Source organism: Etheostoma spectabile, chromosome 7, assembly GCF_008692095.1.
Source record: "Etheostoma spectabile isolate EspeVRDwgs_2016 chromosome 7, UIUC_Espe_1.0, whole genome shotgun sequence".
Taxonomy (NCBI): Eukaryota; Metazoa; Chordata; class Actinopteri; order Perciformes; family Percidae; genus Etheostoma; species Etheostoma spectabile.
The window spans coordinates 5,857,729-5,875,506 of record NC_045739.1 but is presented as its reverse complement, the minus strand read 5'-3'; the positions used below and the strand labels follow the sequence as shown (position 1 = coordinate 5,875,506).

At 40.3% G+C, this 17,778-nt stretch overlaps 1 protein-coding gene across 1 annotated transcript in view; it reads left to right on the top strand.

Moving 5' to 3' along the window:
• Window positions 1-1,427: 1,427 nt before the first annotated feature.
• LOC116693157 (prickle-like protein 2) overlaps window positions 1,428-17,778 on the top strand; it is a 36,721-nt gene continuing 20,370 nt past the window's right edge. Inside the window, 1 exon segment of the mRNA XM_032521918.1 lies at window positions 1,428-1,894. The gene's annotated coding sequence lies outside the window, so the exon portion shown is untranslated.

Here is a 17,778-nt window from a genome sequence, read left to right as displayed (position 1 = left end):
CTTTTAAGCGCCGTTTTTTTTTGCTTTCTATTATTCATCTAAAGCAGCTTATTTTTGCTCACGGTGGCATCTTCCAACAAGCACCACTAACTGAAGCGTAGGCTACGAGGTGACGGTTTATTTTGTTGTTTTAGCAAGGTGCTGCCGTTGGAGGTCTCAAAACATAAATATGTCATCATTAACCATGCTGCTCTCTGCGAGTGGGCTGCATGAATGTAGAGAACGGTGGGCTGCAAGAAAAAATAAATACTGTAAATATGAAGAGTGGGCTGTGAGGGTAGGCAGCCTAGGGACAGCATCTATGATGTCGACTATGATTTCAACCCAGTGCCATACCTGAACACCGGCTCTCACAACCAAAAACCAGACCGGCCCACTGGGATTTCTCCCATTGCTCCCAATTAGCCAAGGGCTGGGAGGCGATAAACTCCACAGGGTACCTTTAAGGTGGAACATAAACAGTCCCAACAACTGGTGCTGTTGTCTTTCTTTGGACAGTCTCTCAGATGTGTAAGTTTTGTGACTCAGTTTTTATCACTGTGCCCCTTGGGAAGTGTAGTTGACTTCTATCCTCAAGTTTTTTTTGTATGTACTTTTTAATCTTTTTACTGGTTTCCACCAGTAACCAGTTTTTTTCAGCGCTTGCTCATTGTTTGTACTTATGATTCAAGGGGAGGCGCTTAATAACCATCCAAGCCCTACTCCAAAACATTGTCTTCCCAGAAAATGAACAGAAATGTAACTTCTGGAACCTAAATGCCCAAAGTACCTTCCTCACTACACAGAAGGGCACTTATCATTGCAGTGCGTAGTTACAGATCACACAATGATCAGCGACTTTGTGCTTATTTTAGTACTTTACCTTAATTTTCCTGGGAAAATTGCCCGGGGCAGACCTTCTTGTACTCAAATGTGGCTACAGCCTTGATAGAATGAATCACATGGCGCAGTGAGTCACACCTCACAAGTGATGCAGTGATGAACGCTGTGCATTTATAATCAAATTCACATAGATTTCTTCATGCTTTATGCTTTGTAAGCGGTAAAGGAGTTGTTAGACCAAAAACAACTGTTTCTTAGAAATTATATGAAATATAAGGGATACACTTACGAAGAAAGTGTTTTTTGGGGGATTTCATGAATCTAGTTGTGATTTTCTTCATATATCACCTGATCTCTCACACCCAGATCAAAATATGTCATGTCTTTCCAGATACTTCTCCATTTCATTTTCATCTCCTCCAAACAAGCATGCATAAATACTCCTTGGAAGCTGTGTGCCGCCCTACGATTGGCTGATAGCTGATGACTCACTTTGACAGGCTGGTGTGGGGCTGGCAAGAGGAGGGTGGGTGGATGGTTGAGTGGGTAGGTGGTGGTAAAAAAGGGGAGGAGGAGGCAGGAGTAAAGCTTCTCCCACAGCTTGTACGCTTGTGTGCATTGTTGTTATGAGGGCATGCTGGTTCTCACACACTATAACACAACTTAAATACTTGCAAAGGGAGTCTGTCTCTCCAGCCATGGCTGCCTGTAGCCAGACTTGAGGAGAGAGAGAGAGAGAGAGAGAGAGAGAGAGAGAGAGAGAGAGAGAGAGAAAAAGAGAAATAGAGAGAGACTTGTGCTGATCACATCACAACGGCTGCTGTTGTTGCTACAGTACGTGTGAAAGGCAGAGAGGGAGAGGGAGAGGCAGCTGAGCTGGTGTTTGTCTCTGATACTCGGTGGGAAGAGCTGAGCGCTGTGAGCTGTGAGCAGTGCAGTGCAGAACAGAGAAGAGACATTCAGTCCTCTGGTATGTGTCCAGTGTGAGCGACTTAGTCCAGTCCCTGCGCATCTCTGCTGCTGTCTGAGCAGCCTCGCACACCAGGACTCTGACAACCATTCTCCCAAACAGGTGAGTCTCAACAGCATCACCATGAACTACTCTCAGTAGCGTTGTGCCAATTTGACTTGACACTTATATTATATAATTATGATTTGATGTTTAAAAAATGTAATAAAAAAAGACAATGGATAGCTTAAAGTTTCAAGAAATGAGGTGCATCCATCATTAGTTGTGTCCATAGGGATGTGACAAGTGGGGGTGTTTTTTACTCGTATTTTTTGCATGTGTGTTAGTTTGTGTGAAGGCTAGTTGAAAGAAAGAGATCACAGGGACCTGGGAGGGGGAGGTGGGGGTAGGGGTGTGGGGGGATGGGGGTGTGTGCGTGGGGGGGGGGGGGGGGCTGTGATCAGAGTGAATCCGTCCGATTTTATGCCAGTATCCCCATGTGTAAATCCATATGTCCCTGAAATAGAAAGTGGGTGGAGTGGAAACCGTTTCAGCTCTGCTACTGTTATGTCAGTCTTGTTTGGAAACAGAAAAAAAACAAAAACCTGATGAAGACAGTGCCTTCTCAGATGCTGCGCTTTAGGCGGACCACAGTATTTGATGGAATGCAGATTGTGCATACATTTTGGTTCGTAGCGTGTGTGGACCCAGTCATTAATTGACAACTGCCAGCACTCTGCAGTTGTTTACATGTCAGATGTAGCCTACACAGATTTTCTTGAGCTTAGTGTGAGCCTTTTGTCTCAACTGCGCAAGAGAACTACTGCATCCAGCCCTAATTGTTACAGCATTGACAGGATGCCATCATTGTAGTATAAAACTATAACACTATTCCCAGATCAAAATCTAGTAGATTACATAATAAGGTTTTCAACACACTGGAGGGATTTCAAAAACAGAGCTTGAGAAAGATAAAGATAAAGAGAAAGATAATGCAAGGCTTTATTTTCTGTAATATTATTTGCAAAGGACAATGTGTAGTTAATTTAATATGAGGTAGATTTGGTTGCACATACAGTATGTCTGCTGGTATCACAGTTTTCTGATTGATTTCTTTTCTAATTGCTTTGGCCTCGATTGAGCTTAATATTCATAACAGTATCTTTATTCTGATACAAAGCTGTCATTTAATCTATAATCTGAACCAAACATTGGAGAATTCAGCACCTTCTCCTCCTCCATGTTAGTGTGTGACACTTGTCGCTTCTACTGTTGCATCCTGAAAATGTGATTTATGTGAAATGGCAGTTTATGAGAGTTTAAATCAGCAGGTTGGTCCAGAATTATTTCCTCCAGTGCACCACTTGTTGAATCAACTTCCGTTCTTTTCAAAGTTTACCTGTGAAGTTAGTCTTAATCTGCCCTGACTTACTTCAAGCCTTTATGATTTGCGTACAGAAAGGACAGAGAATTACGAGGCTTTGAATAGGACCATATGATCGAATGAGATTTCACACAGAGACATTGTCAGTGTCGAGATGGTTTAAACCCCTGAGCCATGACCATGATCTGGGCTGCCATTTAAGAGTAAGAAAACTCCCCTGTGTTTGTCTCTCTCACTGTGGATGCTGCTGTTGTTTGCATCTGACTGTCAATCTGTCACCGACTGTGATGTTGAGGATTCAGCCCCAGCTCCCCATTGACCCTGAAACATCCCTTTATCACCCATCCCTCACAATATCTGTCCATCCATCCACCCATCTCTTCATGTTTCTCCCACCGGGTTTAAAATGTTTGTCTCTTCACTTTCACCCCCCCCCCCCCATCTTTGCTCTGGTCGCCACAGAAACGGCTGATTCAGGAAGGGTGGGCGGGTGTCTCAGAGCTCTTGCTGCTCTGCCCCATGTGGTGCTTTCACAGTACATTTCTGCTTCTGTGCTGCTTTTATGGCCCCCATATGCTGACAGTTCAGGTGGCTCAGTCAGATGTTATACAATCATATCAGCAACACAAAGGCCATTTGTTTCTTTCCCACAAAGGACATGTTCTGTGTTCATGTTCATTTGGTGCAAACCCAGGGAACCTCTTCACTGCCTGCTGACAAGTCCCTAGCACTGGGGGATTTTCGGTTAAGGTTTACTGTGCGGAATTTGCAAAGTCATTATTTATGATTCTGACATAAATGTCCATCTCTTGACTGGTCTGCTAATTAAGTGTTGGTTTAATCGTGAGAGGTTGCATGCTATCTGTGCTTAAACCTATATGACATCTAAGTCAGAGCCACACTGAGTGTGTTTAGAGACTACACTGAGGTGATTAATAATGTAATATACCATGATTGAGTTGTTCAATATTAGATATGCTATGACCTTTCTCTTATATAAGGTTGATGATGCAGAAGGAGTGTGATGGCGTACAGGGTTGAAATGAAAAGATGGAATTTAAAAGATATTATTGGATAAATAACACCCTTCTAAACCGTGTGTTACTGTAGGCCTCACACTTAAAATAACAGGGCCTGATCAAAGATTTTCGTCTGTAATTACAGATGGATTCATCAGAACTGGCTTTTTGTTTTTTTGTGTTGTGGTTTTATCCAGTTTGGCATAGCTCTGGTTGTCATGGTGACAGTTTGTACAGTAGCTTAAAACACTGCCTTTTAGAAAGGCTTCTGGACAGGACTTAAAACCTGTGTTGTGCCACAGTCAATTCCAGGAAGGACCCCAAGAGCTCGTCCTGCTGTGCCTGATCAAATTAAAATGGGAATTTGTGTCCACTGAGGGTGTAATGGGGAAGACCACCTCTGTCTTGTTATTGTTGTGCTCCCTGAAAATCAAGGTTTTGATGTTGTTGTGTTTACTGTACAAACACATCGTTGGTCACAGTCACAGCCTTTCTAGGGCACACCATCTCAGGCAGTTTAGCTGTCGTAAAAAGTTCCTTGCAGGTAATATTATTTGACTAATAAGTGTTGTTTAAACAGGTATGAAGAGCAGTTTCTAGTAAGTTGACCAATATTACTCAAAGCACAATGTGATCTCGTCATATTTATTGAAAAAGCCTCAGATTATGGGTTTTCTCTTTGGTTGTTGATAACAAAAAGGTGTAAATGTATGCATCCTGCAGGGCTTTCTCCACCCTGCAGTGTTCAGCCATTACAGTCAGTGGTGACGCAGCCCGAGCCTCATACAGCACACTGCAGACTCGTCACTAGACACAGCCAGAACAAAGAGAATCCACTGTCATCCAAGAGAAAAACTCAATATGGAAAAAAACACAGAAGACAATACAAAGACTGAAGATTGGGAGATACAGACCGTGATGAGACCTGAGGGGCTCATCTGACTACTTTTTAAAGACACTGTCCCAGGTACAACTGTGGCACCGGACACCTCAGGTGGGATTTTAGATCCCACCTGAGGGGAAGTTTTAGATCAGTTTGACATCTATTTGTATGTAACTATACCTATTCACTTGTTCATGTGAACATGGTAGCTTGTAAATGAATGAGGAGGAGTTCACAGATGACAACAAGCTTAACGTCAGGCACCTTGATGATGTCTGTGAGACTGCAGCCTTACTTTATGGTTCCACAATCCCATAACTAAACCACAAAGGTAAGTTTATTCAAGAATAAATCGGACACTTTGCATGTCAATTGACACATAATTAAAAATGGTGAAAAGGAAAATGTAGACTAAAGGTTTTGTAAATACATCTATGTAGACCCCAGCAACGTATCGTGACCGTTGCTGTAATAGCTAGGGAATCTAAATAAAACAAACCTTGCAGAGACCCAATGTAGATTTTGAACAAGTGAATAGATAGAGATGAAATGAACGTGGAGAGGTTGGCCGACCTAGTGCAAGGCTACACAAATATGGTTGCCTACCACACTATGTGGTGCAGGTGGCACTGCAAAGACTACCTGCAACATAAAAAGCCATATGTTTGGTCCGCAAATGCACTGACACTGGCGGAGCATAAAAACCCTTCCCCCTTTTAATACACTCATTACCACAGCTGTACAAGTAACGAAAAAAACAAGTAAACACATGCAGCTTTAGTGGTTATGGGGTAATTAATAATCAGTGACAAAGTGTTCATAATTAATTTGAGAAAGTCTGCACTAAATTAAATCTCTGCATCATTCAAATGGTATGATATTGTATAATACTCATACAAGAGAAGTTCTTATGTTGTTCAGCAGCAATAAAAGGTCTGTCAAATATATTCAGCCAACAGTTCTACTGTAGTTTACATACGGTGCCAATAATGCAAAATTGCTAAATAGCTGAACCAAAAATAAAACTCAGTTACTCAGTGCTCCAGGAGCAACAAGATAAAAAGGGGGGTTTAAGAAGTTGGTTTGTCTTCAGAGGGTGTGACACTTCCCCATAAACTCACTAAAACACAGATAGACGCGGTAAAGAATCATTGTGATTCACAGAGGGCAAAATAAAAATTGTCTGAGAAAGATATACTGTAGAAGGGCAACACAGCAGCAGGGATCTTGTTCACTAGAATCAACCTGATTTACCATGATAATAAAAAGCCACAATCATGCACAAAAAAGTAAAAACCCCATCTACCCGGGACATCAGTGTATGAATAAATACCCAGCAAACCACAGAATCCTGGGCCACATATTGTGCTCTTCCAAAAAATGGATAGAAATAAAAACTGTGAAAGGATAAGTCTGGTGAAATTGTATGTTTTTCTTATTGTCAGTAAATCCCATTAAAAGACCAAAACCAGGTTATTTCTGTTGCTATATTGCTATATTTCTATTTATTTTGAGTCAATCCCACATACACCATCCTGCTGTTGTACTCACTACAACCAATGTTTTGGAGCTAAGGGGCCACAGAGGTAGGAAAGTCAGAAAGTAGACAGAGAGACAGACTAACACAATGCTGGTTCTTCTATTTTAATAGGATTCTTTAACAGTAACAAAAAGACTGAATATTGCCAGCCTAATCAGTTAAAATGTAGGTACTTTAGTTAGTAGTAGTACATTTAGTTTATTTAAAGTTACTCAATAAAACCTGTGGCTTGTCTCCCTCACACCTAGTAGAATTAGTGTTAGTACTAGTATTAGATGGTATTGCTGATATGATTTTGGGGGGGGGAGGAAATCCAGACTTGGTGGTACTAATAAAAAGGAATATTTTCCCGAATTCACTGCTCATGTTGTGAGATTGTTTTCCTTTGCTTTGGTGAGCAGATTAATGAGTATTGAGTGTTTCTTCCTCTATTGACGTTATTCTTTCTACACTCTGCAGCCACCAAGATTGATTTTCCAATAAGTTGGCCCCACCTTTTAACTGAGCTATTCTGGTGGTGCATTGGGGTAAATAATGTTAATAATGTGTTGAATAATATCTCAGAAATGCGAATGCTGAAATCGTGTTTTTGTAATCTTGGCTGTGGACAAGTGAAACGTGAATGTTTGCTTCCCATAAGCTAAAAGGAGCATAGTCAGTTCAAAATACACTGGGAGGAAATTCGATGAATCATGCTCTAAATAATATCAAGGTGCAGACAGCTTGATTTGATTTCCACATGGAGTGAAAGATGGATATTTAGCCTAACCGGTCGTTACCACAATCAAGCCTCTCTTGAAGTGGATACTGGATGATTCCCTGAAGTCTGATGACTAATGTTCTCCCAAACGCCATATTAAAGCCTCTTAATTGGTTAGAATAAACCAATCATTAACTTGCTCATTAAAGCTTATTGCAGTGCTGAGTCCACTGGCTTGATCATAGCTAACTTCTGTAATTGATCCCAAAGCCAAGTCATGGTCCTGTCTGCGGCACTATTCAGGACTCATCAACACCAATGTCCTGACTCATTTTGGTTCTGATTCCTTGCCACTTAATGTTAGGGGAATTCTGCGCTAACCTCACTTTTGTGGCCAAAAATTCCCATCTGGACACACTCTTTCTGCCAGATGCTTCTCTGCTCTTTTACTGGCCGGTTCCTTTTGACAGTTGTGGGCCTCCAGTTCACACACATTTATTTTGGATGAAAAGAAGAAAGGAGGAGAACTGGAAGAATAGAGCAGGAAGCTACAGAGGCACAGAGATTCATAAAGCTCTGGGTTTAAACTGGATTCACAACAGTGCGTTTCTTTAGCGCAGTTGCACTGTGCGTCTCAGCAGTTTCCACCTAATCTTTGTGTATCCTAGAAAGTGCTGACTGGCTTACGATAGGGATCACTAACAGAACAAAATGCAGTGTATGCTTAGTCAGAGTAGTTAAATTAAAAGTTACATCTAAAGAGGAGTTTCGACAGACAGTGCCAAACCGAGGCTGCAGGTGTATGGATTATTGTTAGAGGAGAGAGGATGGCATGATGTAAATGCTGCTGTTTGGATATTGGTGCTAGTTTGGCCTCACTGACTGATGGATACAAGGAAACTTAACTCTAGGGTAATCATCTGTGGTGCTGCAATGCCCTGAGGTTTAGTATTCACTGTATCCTCAAAATAATGGCATCATTACTGGGCTTCTGAAATAGCATTTTGCAACTCACCACAATGTTTATGTGCACACACAAGCAAGTAGTGCACTGTATCACCCATTCACATGAACACACCAAAATACAGTGACTGACATTAAATACCCCAAGAAAAGTACTGCTGTGTGCATGAATTAATGATTAAAAAAGACATACTTACATACAGGTCAATTTATTTTTACAAATAAATGTAGTGAAATGAGTGAAATGTACAAAATGTGTTTTCCCCATGATCCTGACTGAAGTACTTCTATATCTATATTACATTACCATTATTTAAATGACAGGGATGATATAAAAGGATGGAGAAAATAGCACAACATGTATCTGCCAAAAAGGACATCCTATGAGCGCCATTTTGAAGTGACGTCACTTTGTGACATGCAGATCGGCAGATGTGAAAATAAGATATGGAATTATACATGGTACCTGTGGTTTGACATATACACAAAAAATGGCTGCTATCAAATAACAGTGACTGAAAACCACATTTTGTTGACTTTATCATCCTTTTACACTCATATGTAGAATCCAACTGCTAAATAAAATGCATTGTCCATTGGCCAGCATTTAACTGATTAAATAAAGCATGCTTAGTCTGAAAACAGAAGGTTTTTTCTAAATTGGATTCCATATTGCTAAAACCCCTTTAATGGACATGATCAGTATTGAAAAAGTATTCCCCTTTCAGGGTATCTGCAGGTCTTGAAAAGTCTTTAAAATCATTGAATATAGTTTAGTTAGCCTAGTTAGTGGTATGGAAATAGCAATTGCTTTTTTACTTTTGCGTGCCCGGATGACCAGCGTTATAAGCTACTTAGGGGTTAGCTGGTCATATTTGATTAGCACAAAAACGTATCCCAGAAAACGGTCGACTCTGTACCCATGTGTTATTAACTCCTAGGTTCATTTTGCGCCAGAATTGTCCTCTTCAGATACACTTGAAAATACATGCTTTTCTCGCCTAAATTTTTACCCCCAAAAAAGTGATGCAGTTCCCACATACTTTGGCCCTCTGGGATGACCCTGAGGTCATTGGGAAGTTAACACTCTCAATTCTTTGTTTCTAGTGGAAGTGTGACACTAGGCCCTACTGACACAGAGTTAAAGAGGTTAGAACACAGAATTTCTATTTCCGTCCAAGTAAATCATCTGTAAAATGAATAAAAAACACTACTGTAAGCATATCAAATGGGCTACATTCAAAAATAGTACCTTAGCCACATGTCTCAACTTAGAACAGAAAAAATCCAGAAAAAAATTACTTATAAAATGGATTTTATATGAATGTATTTCTACAGATATGTCTTTGCGTTTTTCTTATTTCTTATTTCTAAAAAAGCCCAAAAAGTGCAAAATATAATACTTCTGAAATACGAAAACACATCCACATCACTCACTCACATACCTGTAATAACTACACGCATAGATTTATAGGAATAAGTAATCATAATTTGATGAAATGGTGAAAGGCCATAAGAAGGCCTTATTTTTGCTTTGACACATCTGGAGCCATCACAGGGTTAGTTTTTTTCTGGCCATGTCTGATATCAATCAACTCGTCTTCTTATTGGCTACACAGGGATGCCAGTTTTATGACCTCTTCTTCTAACTGGTGGGATATACTTTCAATTTGATTGGCTTGGCTCAGGGATATCTCGAGATAGACTGAAGCTATTGGCTGGGAACAAAGTTCAGTGGAATCTGCAGAAGCCAGAGAGTCTACTGGTGTACGGAGTGACTTTGCAGCGCGCCCAGGGAAAAAGTTACAAGTGATCAAAACCGAGAAATGATGCACTATCTAGATTTCTCTACGTCAAAACTTGGCCTGAAACTACAAGATTGTGAGGGGACCAGATAATTATGGATTACAAGGCTTGGATATTCTAATACCTTGGAGTATTGGCGATGTAGGAAAAAAAAGTTTTTGGCGATCTTTCACCGCTGTGATTAAAGACACGAGGAGACAGGTAGGAAAACACACTCGATTAGACTCGAATCTTTCTGTCTTTTTTTACTTCAGAACATGATTATAGCCGCTGTAAGTCACCTTATTGCTTTGTGTGTGAGCTCAATGGAATCATGAGACTTTAAGCTTTCAAATGATGTATGGCATGAGCGTGTCTATGACGGTTTAATGCTTGCAATTTATGAGGGAATTCAACACTTCCTCAAACGGTACCTATGCACGCAACAGGTTCCACTTATATACCACGTGTCTATGATGTGCAAAAAATAAAGGAAGAAGTCTTCAAAAAAAGGATAGAAAAGTAGGATACAATGCATTTTACTTCTCACTCCAAGCCCTTCTGGAAGGCTTCTTGCTCTTTGTCAGCTCCAAAAGGCATTTTACCAATTGGAGCGTTGTTCGAGATGGCAGACCTCAATCGATTTCCAGGTCATAGAGAAGCAAAAGGACAAGGATGCATAAACAAGCAGCTGGAAAGAACCCCGCATCACCCCAACGTCCTGGATTCAAATCCAAGAGGGGCCTTTGCCATGTATGTCATCTCCCCAAAACTCTCTCATATTTCCAGTCGCTCTTCAGTTTTAACTATCGTATAAAGACAACCATTTTTTAAATGAAAGAAACAAAGGTAAATTGATTTTTTTTTTCAAATCTCCAGTTTCTCTTTTTCACAGTTAAGTCTGTATTCTCAAATCACTCATGACTTTACCTGCAGCCCTCTTAAACAAGAAAGCAATGTTGAGTATATTTTTCTTATATTTGAATGGGTTTAGGATTAGTTTAATTTCACAGAAACAAAAATGGAAATATTGTACCAGACTTTTGATTATGATTGACAGTTTCAATTTGATGCTTACATTATAGCTGTAAAACTGTAAAGAAAAAAAAAGAACAAACGTTAGGTCACAATTACCACTGTTCAAAATACCATACAATTAAATGCAAAGTCAGAAAAGTAAATGTAAAACAAAAATAAAGCCCATTTCACACATGTGCTGCAAACCTAAAATTATCTAGACATTACCCGGCCGGCGGAGCTGTATGTGAGAACGCAAATGTCCGAATTGGTTCGGCCCGACATCAACCGCTCTTTACCCTGCAAGCTCCCTAGTACAAAGTCTGTGTAATCTCCGATGATGGGAATGTTATTATTTTTATAGGTATTTGGACATAAACCAACCAACAAAAGTTAACCTGATGATGGCACTAGATGAAAGCATTCATCCAGTAGTTAGTCGTGGTAGAAAATCAGCAAAGTAATTAGGAAACATCCTCTAGCAACATTACTCTCAGTACATTTCGTGGCAATCTATCCAGTAAATGTGAAGATGTTCCTGTCTAGACCAAAGTAGTGGATTGACAGACTGCCAACATCACCATGCCTAGAGCCTTGCTAAAATGCCCTAAAAATCCCCTCCACCCCAAAAAAAATCATCTTTTTTTTGGGCGCCTGGGTGGCTCACCTGGTAGAGCGCATGCCCACATATAGAGGTTCACTCCTCGTCAGCGGCCACGGTTTCTGCGCCGACATCCGGCCCTTTGCTACATGTCATTCCCCCTCTCTGTCCACTTTCATGTCTTCTGCAGTCCTGTTGAATTTTTTGCTTGCTACGGTGAAACTGGCCATCTGGCTGTCCCGTAGAAATATGGGGCAGGGGGTGGGCAGTGTGGAACCGGCACCGATGTTGAAGGGACTGGTCAGGGCCCGGCTGAGGGTTGAGCACTCTTATTACCAGCTGATGGACAATTTGGTGGGTTTTGGTAATGTGTGGGCTGTAAAGGGTGTGTTGTGCTCCGTGGGGGAGGGGGGAGTTGGTGCTCAAGTTTTGAATGGAAATGTAACAGTCTTTTTTTGTATTGTTTGTATTTGTTTAGTTGTTTTTTGTCTATGTTTGTTGGTTATTCTGTGATTTGAAAAGGGTCCAAGGAAGGGACTTTTAAAAACCAAAAACCTATAAAAATAAAGGCCTAAAATTCCCCAAAACTAATAATAATGATCATCTTTTTAAGAGGCATTGCTCTTCATAATTTAAGTTGATTTAATTAAACTTTTTCTAATAAGGCAATTTGTGTCATATTTGTAAATGTAAAATCCCCACTGCACCCCAGAGATGATGAAAAAGTCAACAATGCCTGCTTGAGCTATTAAATCTTCCGTTACTTTGAGAATTTCTTCACTGACCAAAATCTTTGGTTTCCTCTTCCGCTCTGCGTCACTCTAAAGTGCCTTGATGAGATAAGGATGTGAAGCTGTTAACTATTACATCTACTGTGAAAACCATACACACACACACACACATACTCACTTGACTACGTCTAACCACCTGCCTCTCATTAACCCCCACATCTAGTAGAATTACATCACTGTTCCACTCATCTCAGCCCATGGCATACCAACAGCCCTCCCACTGCAGGGCTCAGCTGTTCCTTCAGGGCTCCCTGGAAGCCAAGAGTATAGAAAGGTGCTCACAGCCTACACACTTCCTTTATGCCCCTCCTTATTTTATGCACATATGCATATTTGCTCTTTACTTGTGTTGTATTCTGTTTTTGTATTCCGTAAAGGACAAGGTTAGAGGACTTCAGAAAATCAGGCACATAAAGGAGATGTCCAGTTGTGGAAACAATAAAGTACACTTACTCAAGCACTGCTCTTTTTTTCTTTTTGAGATTCTTTTCATTTTATTCAGTTTTTACTTTACTACATTTTGAAGGCAAATGTGTTCCTTTTTAGTCCACTACACTAGATAGATAGATAGATAGATAGATAGATAGATAGATAGATAGATAGATAGATAGATAGATAGAAAACCACAGGTTCACAACCTTTTTGGCTTGTGACCCTTCACAAAAAAAACAGTGTCTTGTCACGTTTCAGATGTGTATGAGTTGTTTGAGGTCCATAAAAGAGAGATTTCTTGTTTTTTAAGAAGATTATTTTTGCAATGTTGTATTGGTCATTTCACTTAAGAAAGGGATCAGAGTACTTCTTCTCCACTGGTTGATGTCTGGGTTTGATTTGAAGTGGGGACATTTGTCAATTTTGGGGTTGATTTGTATGTCTTTACTCTTGCTGCTCCTGGCTAGCTCTCTAAGGGTTTCTCTGTGTATTTCTCATTGTGTTGTTCCGTCAATGGCGGCTCCTGATGCCTGACCTCACAAAATTGGGGTAGTTATGGGAATTATTTAGCTGCAGAGCCCTCCAGAGGACCATCAGGGGAGATCCAGTAACAAGGAGGTAATTGAATTTGTGGTTTTAGCTAATGATTTTTATAACTGAAAGACATTTTCCCCCTTCTCCTGGGCTCACAGTGTCATGCATGGCCTGCAAAGAGCATCGCTCAGGCAAGCCCTTAATCATCCTATAATGGCTTTGAAGAAGCTTAGTACCTCTTACTCTTTTGACAGGCATTATTTGATAGCACTTATTAATCCAACAACTTATACAAAGCTTTCCATTTTGTGTGTAGCACTATAGGCTGTACTGAACAGATGTTAAACTAGATTCATTGCATTTGGACAAGGGCTCGATTGTTAAAAGCCAATTAGGGGCTAATGAATGTCAATGAGCTCATGATGCTACATTACAACTTCACATAGGAATGCATTAGTCTAATATAGGTTATTGTGTTTTTAACTACTAAAGGAAGTAGTTTAACCATTAACCAAGTCACTGACTTCCAGTGGTGGAAGAATCAAGGTATCAATACCACAGCGTATGAATACGCTGTCACAAGTAAAAGTCATGCACTCAAAATTGTACAAAAGTACAAAAGTATTTTGCATCAAAATACACTTAAAGCCCATTTTAGAATATACTGTATGTGTGTTCAAAGATGTTGGTAAAGGTAATAATACTAATTATTAGCGCATGGATTTTCTTCAAGGTTTATTAAGGTCTTATCTTAATCCATAATAATGCATCAGCAATTTGTATTATTACTTTAAATCTGCAAAGCAACTAACCTAAAAAATATACTTGAGTTAAGTTACAGTACTGAGTAATGTACTGACATCAACATCCGTGTTTCCTGATAAAAACGTTGAGCTTGAAGTTTGAAGTTCTCTAATTATCTATGACCAGGTCAGTCGGTGGATTGTACTGATCTTTCCTTTTATAAATTCTACCCCTAGATAGACTGACATCTTAAACTTAAAGACTGATTGGTCTCCATTTATAGTTACAGTCACAAACACCTTCCCCTCAGACCTCTTGTCTCCTTACTCCCATTGTTATCCTCCTTATCCTTTTTTATGTTGCTCCACATAATCTTAATCTCTCTTTCTTTCTTTTCTTTCACCAAATCTTATTCAGCTATATATCGTCTTTTAAGCTACTTAATATATTTATTTATCCTTCCAGCTTGGGAGCAGCTCTTATCACAAAATGAGTGGGTGTCATAATTGTTCCTCTAATCTCACCTTGTCTCGCACGTGCACACACACACACACACACATGCACACACACGCACACTCACTCACACACACAATCGTCAGCCCTGTTGCTGTGCTGAAATATATTAATGTGCAACATGTAGTTGTTGCTCTTCGGCTGAACAGACTCACAAGCTAATGGCCATTAGGTTTTTCTCATTAGATAATTGTGTTTTATGATAAGGTCTGCAGCTTTGAGCGGTTTTTTGTTCTTGTTGCATTGTCATGGCCATGTATTATGCCATTCTTCATTCAGCTACACAGACAAGGCGGTGATTGTGTCAGTGAACCTTTCTGCAGCATCCTTTCGCATTGTGACTGAGGTCAGATGAAAAAAAGACTATATCAGAGATAATGGTTGCTCCCACTGGTCTATATGTAATCATACCCTTACAGGATAGGCACTCCAATATAATCTTCCTCTCAGGCTCTAATTCCAGTTTTCCAGTTGTGGAGGTGTAATTGATTCCCGGATTCACTGGGAACACCTGCAGCAGCTTAACACCAAGGAACAAAGATTTGTTCCTCTCAAAATCTTTGTCTGGCTTTGACTTGATCTATCGAGATCTGATCGATTTGTCCCATCTCATTGTCTTTTCCTTTTGGTACTGTCACAGTCAATTATTTTTCTTTGTTCACTTTGGAACGACTCTGGAGTGAGTCATTACATGTCCATTGTTGATTGCGCCACCGCACAAAAGCGCTCTTTTTTTATTTTTTTTATTTTTAAAAGGGCTAAAACAATGACAGAGGGTGTCAAATAAATCATGTCTTCAGTGGCTACTTTTCACTCATTTGAATTTGTCAGTAGTGGAGTCCCTTTCTTTAACACCAAACAGATGTTGGTGGTGGATTTTCCACTCGCAAACAAATTTTTACAGCGCTTTTTGTTTACAGCACAATGTATGAACTTGTGGTGCCTCGCAATGTTTACAAGGATCAACTTTCTGTTTTTTTGTTAAAGACATTCTCCGGTGTACAGCTCATACATAATCAGACAATTTATCTCCCGACTGAACACCAAAAGACGTCTCTTTCGTGTGCACGGTACTTTACACGTGCATGGAGAGCAGTAAATGTTTCTATTGCAGCTAGTTCACAGCCATTAAAAGAAAGATTATGGAATATATTGAGATTTACAACATTGTTTCAGGAGGGAGTGGGGATATTTGGCTGTCACATCGAAGCCAAGTTGTTATAATTCATAGATGTCAGAAAAGAAAAAAGGCTTTCTCTACTGAGCCCTGAATAAATTACCTCTTTTACAATTTATCCCATTAGAAATGTCTGGATTGTCTGTGTGTCAATGTCATTGTCATGTCCTGGACTTAACCCACTAGCTGAAGGTTGCATAATGACACCAATTTAATCATCAACAAAGATATAACATAATGTCATTTTCTCATGTGACATACGTTAACTTTCCAGTGACAAAGCCCTCCAGCGGCACAGTAACAAAGGAGGAAGTCACGTGACTGTATTATATAGCCACAATGTCTGCATAGGCAGGCTGTCAGGGTGCATGGATGGGCCAACAAAATGTTGGACTTTAACACGGGACACTGCTGTTCGTTTTTTTTGTTCTGATCAGTCAGCGTTGGTTTCTTTAAACCAGTCAGTCATTCCATCAACTTAACCACGTGTTTGTTATTATTATTATTATTAGTATTAACCGTGGTGATAGTAGTCTCTGCTACTATCACCTTAACTACCTTAAAAAGTACTTTTCCTTTTTAACCCAAACCATGATCATGAAGTTTTTTTGTCCCTGTGACTTAACCTAACCATAGCGTCGTCACCACCTCATGAAAATGATTTTTCTTTTTGTAACGGTTTAGCGAGGCACTGACAAATAATGTCTCGGGTCAATAGGGGTCCTTCTGGAGTGCATGGACTAAGGATGTATTTTGTCGTTTAATTTGAGAAACTTGCTGCCAAGGGATATCTAAGCATGAAAGCCAGAGAAGTGACATCATTTGGTTGGTTATTTGTGGAAACCCCACAGTTTACCTTAATAACAGCAGTTGGATATACTTTATGGGTGTGAATTTTGAGCCATTATTGAACTCAAATGTTACACATGACCCAAATAGCATGACGCTTTACCACAGGTTAAACTGCCGGATAAAATAATGTTTTCATTGAACCATAAAACACTGCAGTGACTTCCCCTGCAATCCATCAAAGTAATGGAGCAATCTCGCGAACCAACAAGCAATTTAAGGGGGTTCAAGCCCTTTTTCCTCGCAGCATCAAGATGGCTCAGGGATGTGCCTGACCTCTAACATTAGGCTGAGGCTTTCAGGGCTTTTACAGCTTAAGTGTAGCATCACAAGAAAATGGCTCAGCTATATGTGTTCAACTCCTCTCTGCCATGATGTTTTATGTGAAGAGACCAGTGGGAGGACGTGTAAAAATGCATAGCAACAGACTCTTTCTCAACTGCTCTCTCTCTCTTTTTCTCTTTCACACACACAAGCTCACACTAACACGCACATGCACAGATAAATAAACACACGCCTGCCCAGATATAGAACACATGTACCCTCCTAATACAAAGCTCTGTGGAATAATAATGGACCCATATTTAAGATTACACCCTCAGGAAAATGATGTAAAATGCAGCACACAATAGCAATTAGCCTCAGTTTGTGAATCACCAGCAGCAGTGGAGGATGAGCATGCGCTACTCTTCGTCCAGCTGCACTCCTCACAGAGGTCATAGCTTCGGTCTGGAAACTGATCCGCTGTGTGTGCATGTGTGTGTGTCAGTCAGTCTCCCGTAGCAGCCCACCGCTTGCCTGTCATCAAACCTGATCATGCCTGTCTGTCAGATCATTTGGTGAAATTCCCACAAAGATGGGGAGGCTTGTGGACACAGGCACAAGATTGTGCCTGTGCAGCAGTGTAGAGTGCAGATTTGCCTGTTGCAACCCAGCAATTCTATTTCAGGCCATCCCACACACATAGTGGGAGAAGAGCAGAAATGTGTCACCCTTTAATTACAGCTTTTCAGGTCCTTGTGAAATTTTGTACATCTGTAGGTAAGAGATTCCTACTTTGGATTTCAGGAACACA